The following is a 16,069-nucleotide window of genomic DNA, read 5'->3' on the forward strand; positions in this document are numbered from 1 at the left end:
GGCATGGATGTTTGTGATGTCCTTAGGTTAGTTAGGTTTAAGTAGTTCTAAGTTCTAGGGGACTAATGACCTCAGCAGTTGAGTCCCTTAGTGCTCAGAGCCATTTTGTTAAGGGTGAAATTTTGTGTGACAGTTGTATAATGTTGGCCTCATTGCCTTGGGGAATACCTTCAATGATGTGAACTTTCCACAGGTATCACAGAGATACATCAGCTTCAAACAAAGTCACTGCAACTTCGCAATTAATTTTAAGAAGCCAAGAATAAACTTCTTTCCTGAGCTCATATAACCTTTTTCAAGACATTCCCACGTGAAAGACAGCGAGAGTCCCGCTAACAATTTAGAAAACGTGCTCAACTCCCATATTAACGTACATTTGGTTGAAAATTCTCGACTTAAATGGACAACTTTCAGTTAAGTTCACCACTTCGTTCACTGATCAAAGAACATCATGAAGGACAAGGTTCTTGTCGTTTGATGTCGGTGCTTCTCGGTGAGTAAAACAGTGTTACGAAACGGTCTCTTCTCTCTCGGATTAGAGCCAGCAGTCTGGCGTAACAGCCAGCTGTACAACTACCTGTATCTATACACAAGTCTACATAGTTTCCCCAATTAATTTTGTTTCCTTCCGCAAAACGGGAGTATAATATATCAAAAAAGTCTGTTGCTTTTGTATCATGAGTTACTTTCCTGCAGCAAAGCCTTTGATGAAATACATTGCCATGAATAAACCGTATGTTGGTCTGTATCTTCGTACAAATGAATGGCGAAATCAACACTACCTTTCAATTTTTGAACCAAATGATGATTAATATCGTCTTAGTATGGAGTACTCGACGGCTAATGGTGTTATATACGATATTGCAGTGCCTGTGTTGTTCGGAAGTACGATGAAATGTTTCTTCGGACATGCATGCATTATGTATATGCGAGTGCAGGCTCCATATTAATGTGTGTTAAGAGGTTTCCGGACAATTGTGACCAGGCAGTGTGCAAGGGAACGTCAACCTATCTCCTTCTGGTGGCGGCGCTTTCCATTACCTTCCTGTCTTGTCTTACTCACCAATCTCCTTGTAATCTTCAAGAATTCACTGTATTTGTCGATGCCCACAGTCTTCATACTAATCGTTTAATCTCCGGAAGTTCACTGAAAAATTTTCGGTCTGGTCTATGGAAAAATATAAATGCTTTGAGTAAAATGTTCCCCTTGACCATGCCTGCGCATGATTATTATATATATATATGAATGCCTCACGTTGTCGGTTTGTGTATTTATTCCAGTCTATCAGTCCATGTCGTCCTCCACCCTCCCTCTGTCCGTTTCTTTCTCTGCCCATCTTTCATCTCCCTATCCATCTCCTCCTATTTCCTTTTTCTGTCCATGTCCCATACTCTGCCTCTCTGTCCATATCTCCCTCTCCCTCAGTCTGTCCTCCTCGTGTCTTCTCTTTCCACATTATCAGCCTTAGTCCAAAAGGATCTTGGTGGTTCTTACCTTCACAGTATTTCTTTTCATATCGTAACTAATATGTGTAACAAATTTAACTGAAAACGTTCCAGAGGTTTTGGATGACCATTTCACCCGTGCCTTTGCCTATATACATACATGTCAAATATTTTCAACATATTTCACACCTATTTGTACATATCTTTGACCTCTGTCTGGCCAACTGCCCTGCCACATTAGTAATATCGGTTCCCGTCAGATCACGGAAGTTAAGCGCTGGCTGGCTGGGCTACCACTTGGATGGGTCACAATTCGGGTCTGACGAGCGCTTTTGGCAAGCGGGGTGCACTGAGCCCTTGTGAGGCAAACTGAAAAAACTGCTTGATTGAGAAGTAGCGGCTCCGGCCTCGTAAACTGACATAGGGCCGGGAGAGCGGTGTGCTGACCACATGTCCGACCATATCAGCATCCAGTGACGCCTGTGGACCTAGGATGACATGGCGGCAGGTTGGTACCTTTGGGCCTTCATGGCCTGTTCGGTTGGAGTTCAGTTTTCAGTTTGACCTCTGTCTCAAGTGAATTTCGCCCTTTTCACGCAACACGATGTCTGACGTCGTATCTCCTCAAGTGTTTGTCGTAAAGGAATACAGTTTTGCGTCTACATCCAATGGTATTTGCATTTACTGTCTGCGGTATGTACTGCGAATACAGTGAGTAATAACAAAGTATAAATTAAAGTGTCATGCTTCATGCGGCAGTTTTACTGCATGAAGAGCGAAAATATAGTAAGCGATAAGCTTTCTTTCTTTCATCATTTTGTTGGGGGTTGTCAGCGAGAAAAGTTTCGTAAGGGTTTGAAAGTATGTGTAAAGTTTGTTGCAAGTCACTAAGTGCTCTCATTCTCAAATACTGGGTGGATAAATTATGGTTAATGGTGCGTCGTGGGCTACACTGCTTTTTCACTCGCACCTTCAACCTTTTGATAGGTAGTCGGTTGTTACCCCTCGACAATTCTTCGCCACGACAGTTATTTTATATATACAGGGTGTACATAAAGTCCAGGAACACTTTCAATTATTTATTGCACATTGTACAGATATCATACATATGTCATTTTGAAGAGAGATCCTGAAAGTTTTTTTCCCTGTGTACTGCCACAGCATAGTTTGGTAATTTGCCGATAGCGCTAGTCATGGCGAGTTCAGGTGCGGAGCGAGCTTTCCGTGTGTTGGAGACAAAAACAAGTTTGCTACAAATGTTCAACGATTGTTTAGAACCAAGTACGGTAAGAAGCCACCAACAAAGAAGGCCATTTACCACTGGCACAACAAATACGTTAAGACGGGTTGCTTGTGCCCGGCAAAGAGAAGCGGACGTCCCAGTGTGAGTGAAGTGAATGTGGAGGCATTCGTAAGGATATTCCTACTTCGACATGATGCAGCAATGGCTGATGCCTCAAATGCAATCGGGCTCTCCGTTCATCTTTCAGCGGGATGGTAGCTCCAACCCACTTTCATCGTAAAGTTCGTGGGTACCTGAACACGGAACTGCCACATCGATGGATCGGCGGTGCTACAGAAGGAGACAGCTGTTTCATGAAATGGCCTCCCCAATCACCAGATCTCACTCCGTGTGACTTTCTTCTGTGGTGACACATCAAAGATCTGTACGTACCGCCTCTACCACATGAAGTAGCAGAGCTCCGGGAGAGAGTATGGGAAGCGACTGCCACAGTCGACGATGCCTTGACGAAAGTGTTCCCGCACTTCATGTACGCGCGCGCGCGCGCGCGCGCACACACACACACACACACACACACACACACACACAGCCGGATAGTTACGTTACTTAAGGAAACAGGAAGCGTTCAACCACATCTGAAACGACAACCACGACCTGCAACAAATGATGATGCTCAAGTAGGTGTTTTAGCTGCTGTCGCGGCTAATCCGCACATCAGTAGCAGACAAATTGCGCGAGAATCGGGAATCTCAAAAGCTTCGTTGTTGAGAAAGCTACATCAACATCGATTGCAGCCGTACCATACTTCTATGCACCAGGTATTGCATGGCGACGACGTTCAACGTCGTGTACAGTTTTGCCACTGGGCACAAGAGAAATTACGAGACGATGACAGATTTTTTGCACGCGTTCTATTTAGCGACGAAGCGTCATTCACCAAGAGCGGTATCGTAAACAAGCATAATATGCACTATTGGGAAACGGAAAATCCACGATGGCTGCGACAAGTGGAAAATCAGTGGCCTTGGCGGGTTAATGTATGGTGCGGCATTATGGCAGGAAGGATAATTGGCCCCATTTATCGATGGCAATCTAAATGGTGCAATGTATGCTGATTTCCTACGTAATGTTCTATCGATGTTACTACAAGATGTTTCACTGCATGACAGAATGGTGATGTACTTCCAACATGATAGATGTCTGGCACATAGCTTGAGTGTGGTTGAAGCGGTATTGAATAGCATATTTCATGACCGATGGATTGGTCGTCGAAGCACCACACCATGGCTCGCACGTTCACCGGACCTGACGTCTCCGGATTACTTTCTGTGGGGAAAGTTGAATTTTTGCTATCGTCATCCACCGATCCACCGACAACGCCTGACAACATGCGTCATCGCATTGTCATTGCATGTGCGAACATTACGGAAGGCGAGCTACTCGCTGTTGAGAGGAATGTCGTTACACGTATTGTCAAATGCATTGAGGTCGACGGACATCATTTTGAGCATTTATTGCATTAATGTGGTATTTACAGGTAATCACGCCATAACAGCATGCGTTCTCAGAAATAAGTTCACAAAGGTACATGTATCACATTGGAACAACCGAAATAAAATGTTCAAACTTACCTACGTTCTGTATTGTAATTTAAAAAACCTACCTGTTACCAACTGTTCGTCTAAAATAGTGAGCCAAATGTTTGTGACTATTACAGCGCCATCTATCACAAAGCGAAAAAAGTGGTCCAACTAAAACATTCATATTTCTTTACGTACTACACGAATATGTAATAAAAAAGGGGGTTCCTATTTTAAAAAAAACGCAGTTGATATCCGTTTGACCTATGGCAGCGCCATCTAGCGGGCCAACCATAGCTCCATCTGGTATCCCTGTTCAAACTAGACAAGTTTCGTTCTTTGTAGTTTTTTTCGTTTGACGCTTATTTCGTGAGACATTTGGCCCGGCCACGATCAATGGACCACCCTAGTTAGTTCAAATTTCAGAGCAGTAAGGGAATCATCTTGGGAGACAGGAGCGGGAAGTGTGTGGGCCGAGGCGAACTGCGAGTGATGTTTAACCTGGAGGTGGCAGCGTGGGAAGGGGGAGAGGCCGGCGGGCAGGCAGGCTGTGAGGAGCCGCCCAGAGGTCGTGGCCGGCGATCCTATCACGGCGGCCGCGGTGCCATCCTTCAGCACCGTTGCCACACCTGCTGCTTTCTTTTTCCTTTCATGTGTGAAACCGACACTGTGGGCGTGAGAGTCATCCGGACAGTAGTACCTACTTCAGAAGAAATGCTACACATGAGAGATCTCAAACTGACATACATTCACTGTTGTTCCGGTCACAAAACACGTAGTTTGTAAACTGGAGACCTCGCTGCAAGAAGGTGAACTCCAGTTTCTCCCATAACATAAACCAAACCCTATTAGCTTCAGAATCTTACACTACCTTGCACTTAACATACACGTTCCAGTCACACTAATGAAACCATTGTCTATGTCAGACGTCGTATTTGTAAAATGTGAGTTGTTCCCTTTTTGCATCGAGGTCTTCAATTAGTAAAGAGAAAAGTACGCCACCTGCATATTTGCGGACGCGTTCTCGTGTTGGGAAATTGTCGGTGGCACTCACTACCTGTAGTCCCTGACCCATTGTATGTACAACCTGTTTTACAAGTTTTATAAGACTATTTTCTTTTTTTCTCGTAATGGGTGATCGCAGAGGAAATGAGTGGTGCCTTTGCAGACCAGCCGCGCTGTCGAATATTTGGTCACAAACCGTAACATACTAAATGTCGTCGTTCCTCAGAGCAACGATCGCATGTTGTCCCTCTTCCTTTAATGAGATTTTTATCATAATTTTTGGAACTTTTTGTGAAAAGTTGTGAATTGACTGCAGTTTTTACCAGATGCCTCGTTCATTCAGATGTACAAAGCTTACGACGCCAAATAAATCTTTCAAAACTGGGGAGCTAATGCGGGATTTGCAAATAGACATTAACTCCGTCCGCACGTCGTGGCGGTACCATCGATACCGACCAACCGCCGTGTCATCCTCTGCTAATGGCTTCATCGGATACGGTATGGAGTGGCGTGGGGACAGCACAGCGATCTCCCGGCTGTTGTCAGTTTTCGTGACCTCCAGCCGCTACTGCTCGATGAAGTAGCTCCTCAATTGGCATCACGAGCCTACGTCGACCCTTTCCAGTCCTCCAACGTCGATTTGCAGTGGGGTTTTGAAACATAAAATGTATTCGAAGTACCTCGAGGAAAACGATTTATTGACACACAGTCAGCACGGATTCAGAAAATATCGTTCTTGTGAAACACAACTAGCTCTTCATACTCACGAAGTAATAAGTGCTATCGACAGGGGATGTCAAATTGATTCCATATTTTTAGACTTCCAAAAGGCTTTCGACAACGTTCCTCACAAGCGTCTTCTAACCAAACTGCGTGCCTAAGAGTATCGCCTCAGCTGTGCGACTGGATTCGTGATTTCTTGTCAGAAAGGTCACAGTTCGTAGTAATAGACGGAAAGTCCTGAGTACGGAAAAGTGTGAAGTTATTCATACCAGTACTAAAACAAATCAGCTAAATTTCGATTACGCGGTAAGTCACACAAATCTGAAGGCTGTAAATTCAACTAAATACAAATAACCTGGATTGGAACGATCACATAGATAATACTGTGGGTAGAGCAAACCTAAGACTGCAACTCATTGGCAGAACACTTAGAAGATGCAACAGGCCTACTAAAGAGATTGCTTAGACCACGCTTGTCTATTCTGGAGTACTGTTGTGCGGTGTGGGATCCGCATCAGGTGGGACTGACGGATGACATCGAAAAAGCACAAAGAAGAGCAGCTCGTTTTGTATTATCGCGAAACAGGGGAGATAGTGTCACAGACATGATACTTGAATTGGAGTGGCAATCATTACAACAAAGGCGTTTTTCGTTGCGACGGGATCTTCTCATGACATTTCAATCACCGGTTTTCTCCTCCGATTGCGAAAACATTGTTGGCACCAATCTAGATAGGGAGAAATGATCATCACGATAAAATAAGAGAAATCAGGGCTCGCGCAGAAAAAATTAAGTGCTCGTTTTTTCCGCGTGCCGTTCGAGAGTAGAACGGTAGAGAGACAGCTTGAAGGTGGTTAATTGAACCCTCTGCCAGGCACTTTGTGAACAGCAGAGTAATCACGTAGATGTAGATGAAGACCAAAGAAAAAGGCCTTCCCGTACTGGGAATCGAAGCCAGATCATTTGCATGGCAGTCAGCCGCATGAAAAATATATACATTTTTATTATCCGATGTAGACCGGGCAAGTGTTTACGAATCGTACGACAAAGGGTTAGTGAATTTCTTGGACGTTTCGAAGATTAACAGAGACAGAAGAATCCGGTTTCACATTCGTAATTCATCTGTGGAAGTTTTAAGAATTCAAATTTAAGGATAACTATAAACAAAATCGTCATCTCCACTTACACATCGTATTATCTTGCCTTCTCACGTTGTAGAAAGCCGAGCGTGCAATGGAATGGGAAGTAATACTATCAGTCAACGACGAAGCAACAACACAGAGTCTGGGCGTAGGATCAAGAGCAGCATGGTACACAGGAATAAGCATTAACGAACTAAAAAAAACTTTACTGTGAAATGTCTTTGACCTTCATATATTGTAGAATCTCAAACGATATTACGAGCACAACTATGATGAGGTATTTCGAACCGAATGAATTCAGTGCTAACCATCGATTCCGAAAACAGCGCTCACATGAAACCCAATACGCCCTTTCATCAAGTGACATCCTGAAAGCTATGGATAAACGCACTGAGGTAGATGCAGCAGTTCTTGATTTTCGAAACGCATTTGGCTCAGTACCATAACACTTTATTAATAAAAGTGGTATCATATGAAGGTATCAAACGAAATTTCTGACTGGACTGAGGATTTCTTGGTATGGAGGATGCAGTATGTCGTCATGGATGGAGAATCATCGATAGATGTAGAAGTAACTTCAGGCGTACGCCAAAGAAACGTATAATACATTAGTGACGTAGCCGACAATATTAATTGTAACCCCAGACATTTTCTGCAAATAAAATAGTTATCTATAATGAAGTGCGTCTGAAAAAACCTTCACCAATATTCAATCAGATCATGATAAGATTACTGGTTGGTGCAAAAACTGACAACTTCATATAAATGTTCAGAACAGAAAAATTTTGCTCTTCACGTACAGGAAAAAAAATAGTTTCTTACTAGTAAAATAACACTGAACCACAGGTAGAATGTTAACTCATGAAAATACGTGGTTGTAACAGTTGAGGTGATATGACATGGAAATATCACATTGCCTCAATCGTGGGTAAAGCAGGTGGCAGACTGGTTTATTACAAAATGCAACGTCTGCAAACGAGGTTGTTCCCGCACATTCCTATAAGTGATTTCTCGTGATTCCGCCACATCACCCGTTTCGCCAGTTGTAGCATTATGTGGCTAGTTTCAGCGACACGTCTCTATAGCAACACATTTCTACAAAAAAATGAATGTTTCAGAGTCACGCCACCACTCAGTTTCTCCCTGGATAAACTTCTGCCGACATTACTCGGGTAGCAAGGTAATACTTAAAATTGCATTGATCAACTTTGCTTATACAAGAATGAGGTAGAATAACAGTACACAGTTTCCGCCGCATAGCAGCTCTTGTCCCACGAATATATTTTGGTAAAGTATGCATCAAATGCTTTAATTTTCAGTAATTAACGCTCCACTTTATTGGAGTTGCGAGTGCTTTGGACTGCAGATGGAATTTCTTTCTATTTGTATTTTTATTGGACGCATTCCAAAGTTCACAGGCTCGCAGCTGAAGTCGAGAAAGTTATTCGTAGATTAAAATTTCTTCCTCAGAGTGGTTTTCGCGCTCATATTTTTTTGGCAGTTTTGCCAACAATGGTATGGAAATCTCTACCCCTGCCAACCCATCTCTTCGCTCACTCGTTTTGTGCCCGGAAAGCGGAATGAAGTCGGAAAGGAGCGCTGTAATGAGAGACTCCGCTTGCGTAATGCACCATGTTCGCGAATAATGGTGTGAATTAAATAGTAATAAACAGTGGGCGACCTGTATATCACGACGTCTGTATGAGGGACGTTAAAACGCGAATACAGGGTGTTACAAAAAAGGTACCGCCGAACTTTCGGGAAACCTTCCTCACACACAAATAAAGAAAATATGTTATGTGGACATGTGTCCGGAAATGCTTAATTTCCATGTTAGAGCTCATTTTAGTTTCGTCAGTATGTTCTTCCACCTACGCTCAATGGAGCACGTTACCATGATTTCATACGGGATACTGTACCTTTGCTGCTAGAACATGCGCATTTACAAGTACGACACAACATGTGGTTCATGCACGATGGAGCTCCTGCACATTTCAGTCGAAGTGTTCGTACGCTTCTCAACAACAGATTCGGTGACCGATGGATTGGTAGAGGCGGACCAATTCCATGGCCTCCACGCTCTCCTGACCTCAACCCTCTTGACTTTCATTTATGGAGGCATTTGAAAGCTCTTGTCTACGCAACCCAGGTACCAAATGTAGAGACTCTTCGTGCTCGTATTGTGGACGGCTGTGATACAATACGCCATTCTCCAGGGCTGCATCAGCGCATCCGGGATTCCATGCGACGGAGGGTGGATGCATGTATCCTCGCTAACGGAGGACATTTTGAACATTTCCTGTAACGAAGTGGTTGAAGTCACGCTGGTACGTTCTGTTGCTATGTGTTTCTATTCCATAATTAATGTGATTTGAAGAGAAGTAATAAAATGAGCTCTAACATGGAAAGTAAGCGTTTTTGGACACATGTCCACATAACATATTTTCTTTCTTTGTGTGTGAGGAATGTTTCCCGAAAGTTTGGCCGTACCTTTTTGTAACACCCTGTATAATGTAGTCAGTTCGGTACTAAAAGTTTCCTGTTATGTCAAACGACTTCCTACAACGAAATATGGTTGATTACTTCAACACTGCTGCAGTCTGAGGTAATGTTCCGACTGTAATGACATCAACGTCAAGAGAGGATATTAAATCGCTTAACCTTCTTTGCTATATCATCCATTTCGCACTTTTAACTGTAACATATGGTGTATTACCAAGTGTAATATTTCATCGCAAAGCAAGGTTTCTCGGTCCGGTCAAAAGATGACATGTCGAAACAAATCCATAATGTAAGTCCCAACTCACCAACACCACCATCTCGGGACGATATTACAACTCAGATGAAAAAGATTCTTGTATTCTTATCTTTCGTCCATTTTCGCTACTTTCAATGTTGTCTATGTCAGGGCAGCTCGGGGGACTTAGCCGCCCCGTGCGAAAATTCGAAGAACTTCTCTCGCTTCAAGCCCCCACCTCCTTCCATTTTCAGACATAGTCCATACTCATTCATCAATGGCTTCTTATTTTCACACATCACACTTACTCGTATGTATTTTGGCAGTGAGTATATCTTTAAGACCCCAGTCAGGTATGGGGCGGCAGTCTAAGAGAAATCAAACGTTCACAGTGCAATACATTTAGAGTTCTAACTCCAAAATTTATTATGTCAACCAGAAATGAGTTATCACTGGCAGAGTAGATCACTAAAGACGGTTCACGTTTTCTTGCTCACCGAACAGAGGGGAGCGTGCGGTGTGGAGGAGGGAGCTCCGTGATCACATTATATATCGGAACGAAATCAACCGCTGCACAGTTACATGCTGTCAGAGTCAGGCGAACTGACGTATCGGCAAAAAATCACGCAGTGCGCGTCACACACAAGCGACGAAATCGTAGCGGTGCGAGGAGCGTAGTGGATACGTGGTTTAGAAATAGATCCCTACGCGAAGGAAGATTTGGCTTTTTTTTTTCACAGTGTAGGGATAGATTTCTGACCCGACTAAGGAACTACGGTATTTTTCAGCAAAGAAAGAAAAAATTAAAAATAAATAAAAATGTTCTATCAATTTTAAACCTTGGCTAGATTATCTACTGTTACAAAATCAACACTCGATTTCTTACAGCAACTGTAGTTCCCTGACATCATTTCTCCTTTCCATGACAGAAATTGCCTTTGTATCTTTGATTCAGCGCTGCGCTGTACGTTCATCGTCCGGTTGAAATGAGATAAACCAATATCGTCACGACTCGGCTGATAGCAAACAGGAGAGAAGGATTTTCAAGTTTGCAACATCTCCGATGAGAGAATTGAGGCGCGAGACGTGGAGTAATCGGCGCAGCAGAGAACTGCATTGTCTGCAAGAGCGTCTGCACTTCGGTTGTACAAAGTGGAGGGTCATAGGACAACGAGTGACATACGTTTAAATGCTCTATTTGTTGAACAGCGTGTTGAAGTCGCCAGTGGCTATTTGATAAGTTTGTAAAATGCAAAAGAAATACGGCTGTGGGCAGATGTCGAGAAGGCATGCTTCCTGACAAGTCACGGCTACGATTCATGGCTCAAAATAAGCCGTTCTGAAAGGACTTTCATTTATTGTAGCGAAAAGTAACAGTTAAAGTTATTGCAACGCAAATATTGTGAAATACGACGGAACTGTATAAACATTTCGTTCAGTGCAGTGCAGTTCTATTGCTTCAGCTCCAGAATAAAGTTTGATAGGCTTTTCTCCGCATGATCTTAATATCTATTGATTATGGCTTCAGCACTAAGAACGAAAAGGGAGTGTGAGAAAACTTAAAAGAAGTTATAGCAATAACAATTAAATTAGAAGAGCGTGGCAAGAAGAATAGCAATGTAAATGGTATTGGTGGCAGATCCAAAGGAACAGCTGTGGAGGGAGAAGAATGTCATGCATCTTTCTGCGTCTGAACAGCGCTTACTCACGATGTCTGGCTTCAAAGGACTATGAACTATGTGAGGTACAGTGCGTCTTTTACTTATTCATTTATTTATTACGAAGTTTTATTCTCAGCGATGCTGCTGTTGGTGTTTAGGATTGCTGTATGGGAACAATAGGCCATCACATGCTGACATTCATCTTTATTATAAAGTTTTTCGATTCTGTTGGGGGCTTTCAAGCTTCGTAGGTACATTTCACGAGTTGTCTAAGCGAATGATAGAAAATAAGTTGGCAACATTGTTTTTAGCAAAGTAGGTTAGCAAATCCACTGCTTCATTTCTCAGCTGCTTCATAATACCGCAAATAAGTTCCAGTAAGACAACAGATTTCATCAATGATTTGTATTTACAACTTATTCTGACACTCCTTCACTTGTTCATCCCTTTAGAAATATATTAAAATTAAACATTTTGCCGCCCCCAAAAACCTGCCGTCCTCGGCCGTGGTACGTCCCCCCCCCTCCCCCCCACATCGCCACCCCCTCCATTCCCGACTCTGTTACATATCACAGGCAATTAGTGTGTTCCCCTGATACGCAGTAAAAAAGATAATTGTTTATCCAAAGCGGTTCCTGCTATTAGCGTCGAGTATTATTAATGATGATTTTGTTTATCTACAGTAATTCATATTGTCATTTCTCCTCATTCATCTGTGGTAATGACTGGACTAACTCGATTTTTTAATATGTTTCAGGTGAGTGCGTCCTATTCACTAACGTCCTTGTTGGTAATTCGAAACTACTGGTAAGAATAAATTACAGATTTCTAACATTAATACTGACTTCATACATATGTGCCTCAACAGATATTCATTTCCAAATGCGTAGACCTGTATTACACTGTGAATGATCTGTGACAGCCCTGCTATAAAATGTTCCATAAAATTTTTGACGTTGTAATATTGGCCTTACGGATGAATGCTGTGTTTGTTTTCTTTCTCATACTCTGTGTTAAGAAATTGAAATTTTCGTTGATGGTACACATGGCGGGAAGTGCGTTTTTCTTTGGAACCTGTGAAGGCCATTGCCGTGCCACACTTTTTAGAGCTGCTAACATCTCGATTTCATCCCTTGATGTATTTCTTTTTTTTTTTTGTTCTTTAAATTGTGCTAATGAACGGAACCCTGTTCTGTCCGTAGCATCGTTGTGAACTACACACATCAAAAAGAAAAAAAAAGTTTTGCATCACCCCGGTTTCCAGAACTCCTGAAGATAGACGTTGACTTTGGATATTGTATCACAGACATAGTCCCTTTGACTGTTCAGAAATGTCACTAAACCCACCCAAAGATGTAAACAACCATGCATAAGCAGCTCCTATTAGACGGAGTGGGTCCGACAGCTGATCAGTTCCATTCATTCCACAGGGAAGGAGGTACACGGCTCGTGTTGTCTGTAGTTCAACCATGCCTAGACGGTTAATACCGCAGTTCGACCGTATCAGCATTGTTACTTTGTGCCAGGAAGAGCTCTCAACAAGGGAAGTGTCCAAGCGTCTCGGAGTGAACCAAAGCGATGTTGTTCGGACATGGAGGAGATACAAAGAGGCACGAACTGTCGATGACATGCCTCGCTCAGGCTGCCCAAGGGCTACTACTGCAGCGGATGACCGCTACCTACGGTTTATGGCTCGGAGGAACCCTGACAGCAACGCCACCATGTTGAATAATGCTTTTCGTGCAGCCACAGGACGCTGTGTTACGACCCAAACTGTGCACAATAGGCTGCATGATGAGCAACTTCAATGCCGACGTCCATGGCGAGGTCCATCTTTGCAACCACGAGACTATGCAGCGCGGTAGAGATGGGCCCAACAACATGCCGAAGGGACCGCTGAGGATTGGTATCGCGTTCTCTTCACCGATGAGTGCCGCATATGCCTTCAACCAGACAATATTCGGAGACTTGTTTGGAGGCAATCCAGTCGGGCTGAACGCCTTAGGCACACCGTCCAGCCAGTGCAGCAAGGTGGAGGTTCCCTGCATTATGTGGGGCCGACGTACGTCGCTGATGGTCGTGGAAGGCTCCGTAACGGCTGTACGATACCTGAATGCCATCCTCCGACCGTTAGTGCAACCATATCTGCAGCATATTGGCGAGCCATTCGTTTTCATGGTCGGAAATTCGCGCCCCCATCGTGCACATCTTGTGAATGACTTCCTTCAGGATAACGACATTGTTCGACTAGAGCGGCCAGCATATCCTCCAGACATGAAACCTATGGAGCATGCCTGGGATAGATTGAAAAGGACTGTTTATGGACGACGTGACACACCAACCACTCTGAGGGATCTACCCCGAATCGCCGTTGAGGAGTGGGACAATCTGCACCAACAGTGTCTTGATGAACTTGTGGATAGTATGCCACGACGAACAGATGCATGCATCAATGCAAGAGGACGTACTACTGGATATTAGAGGTACCGGTGTGTACAGCAATCTGGACCACCACCTCTGAAGGTCTCGTTGTATGGTCGTACAACATGCAATGTGGGGTTTCATAAGCAATAAAGAGAATGGAAATGATAATTTTCTGTACAGGTTCCGGATCTCTGGGAATCGAGGTGATGGAAAACTTTTTTTTGATGTGTGTATATTTGGACACGTGTGTGTGGACCTCAACATGCACCTCAATAGTAGTGGCCGTATCGAACATGAATAAAAATTGTTCCTTGTTTTATGTTAATGAATTCTTCTACACCTGCTTGGTAAATAATTTTTATAAACGTAAAACGCCGTCTATCGTAGCTGAGCAGTTAGCATGTCTCATTTCCACAAAGAAGTGCCGATATTCATTGCTGGTATTTCACCTTCGTTATTCAGATGCGGTGTGGAGAAGCCTCGCGTCAACAAACCGCTTTCTCAGCCGTTGTCAGCTTTTCGCTTCTTCTCACTCAAGTAGCTCTGCAAGTGACATTAAGAGGCTGAGTGCACACAGTTCCAGTCCTCGCATCAAAGAAAATTGCCTGACGTTGCTGGAAATAGATTCCAGGCCCTCTGCATGACATGTTAAAAATGTTGACCTCTCAGTAGGCGGACTCTTCGCTTACCTTCAGGGATTTTTCCTTAATAGAATACTAGAAGGGAATGCACTTAATACCATGAGTGACCTTGGGGAGCTACTTGAATGAAAAGTAGCGGCTCCAAGGTCTGGAAAGCTGGCAAGGGGCGGGAGGGCGGTGTGTCATCGACAAATGCTGACACAGCGGCCTGTCGGCATCGGGTGGTTGTCTGAGGTCGATCGCGGAGTTGTTTTTTGTTTTTTGTCAGTGAGACACACACATTGGATGTCCCATGTGAACCAGTTTTGGCCTCAAAGGACTGTCCACATTCAACAAACAAAACTTGCACACAGATTTACTCACACCAAACTGAGACGTGCTCGGGGCCTTCACCAGGATGGAAATAACAAGTAAAAAAAATAGTTTTGTTGTGTCCCTACGCATGTAGTTCACTTCATTATTCCCTGCCTGGGACAGCAGGGCACTGTGCAAAGGTGAATGGTGGAGGTTTTGCCACGTGTTGGATCTGTAGCGAGTCGGTGAGCGATGAGTGCCACGGAGGGGTGGAGGCACCGATCTTCGGGTTGTGAGAATGGCGTTAGGCTGTCCCACCTCGACCTTGTGGGTTTGATGGTCTGGAGAAGGGTGCAGGAGTGCGCCAGAAGATTGTGTGTGCAACAAGGGACAGAGTACTTTCCAACAAGCTCGAACAGCTACTGGGACGCGCCCTCGTCCGCTGGCGCAGCCTACCGCGATCCACGGCGTCCGTATTCACCAGATGTGCTTAGGCGTCGATATCTGTGTAGCAGCGTTGTTGTGAATACAGCAGTACACGCTACGCTTACAAGTGGTCCGTACGAATCTCTCCTCGCCGTTTTTCATTCATACTGACGGGGTGTGCAGGGCCGACTAGAACTTCAGCATGCGTAAATCGGTTGCTTTCAAGAAAATCAAATTTGACTATTTCGTTCTTGCATACGTTGTGAGGTCTTTAATATTCAAGGGTTTCATAAGCGCGATGTGTCTGGATCGAATCTCGCTGCTGGTACTTCCTTTTTTCATTCCCACGTAATTCTATCGACAGATATGCGTGGTACGCCGCGAAACTGTGTGATGACCGAACACCATTTATGAATGTAAACACAGTGTGTTTTGCAATACGCACATTGAAAAAACCATACACTTGCAAAAAAACTACGTCCATTACAAGTCCTGTATATCGCAATAATTTCTGTTTTCCGTGTTTCTATATCATCCTGACTTTCCCAGTGCTCGTCACAGATCCGGATACAATAATATAAATAAAATGACTATACTGACTTGACTGTAAGTTCCTGTCTTTTTTTTTTCGCAACCTCATTACGAAAAATATCTGGAATGCCTTGCAACGTGCTGTTCGGAAGAGATCTCTACCCTTCGTACTCTAAGGAACAGCCCTGCAGGATTCATGGTGTCAGTTCCCTCCA

Source organism: Schistocerca piceifrons, chromosome 2 (assembly GCF_021461385.2).
Source record: "Schistocerca piceifrons isolate TAMUIC-IGC-003096 chromosome 2, iqSchPice1.1, whole genome shotgun sequence".
Taxonomy (NCBI): Eukaryota; Metazoa; Arthropoda; class Insecta; order Orthoptera; family Acrididae; genus Schistocerca; species Schistocerca piceifrons.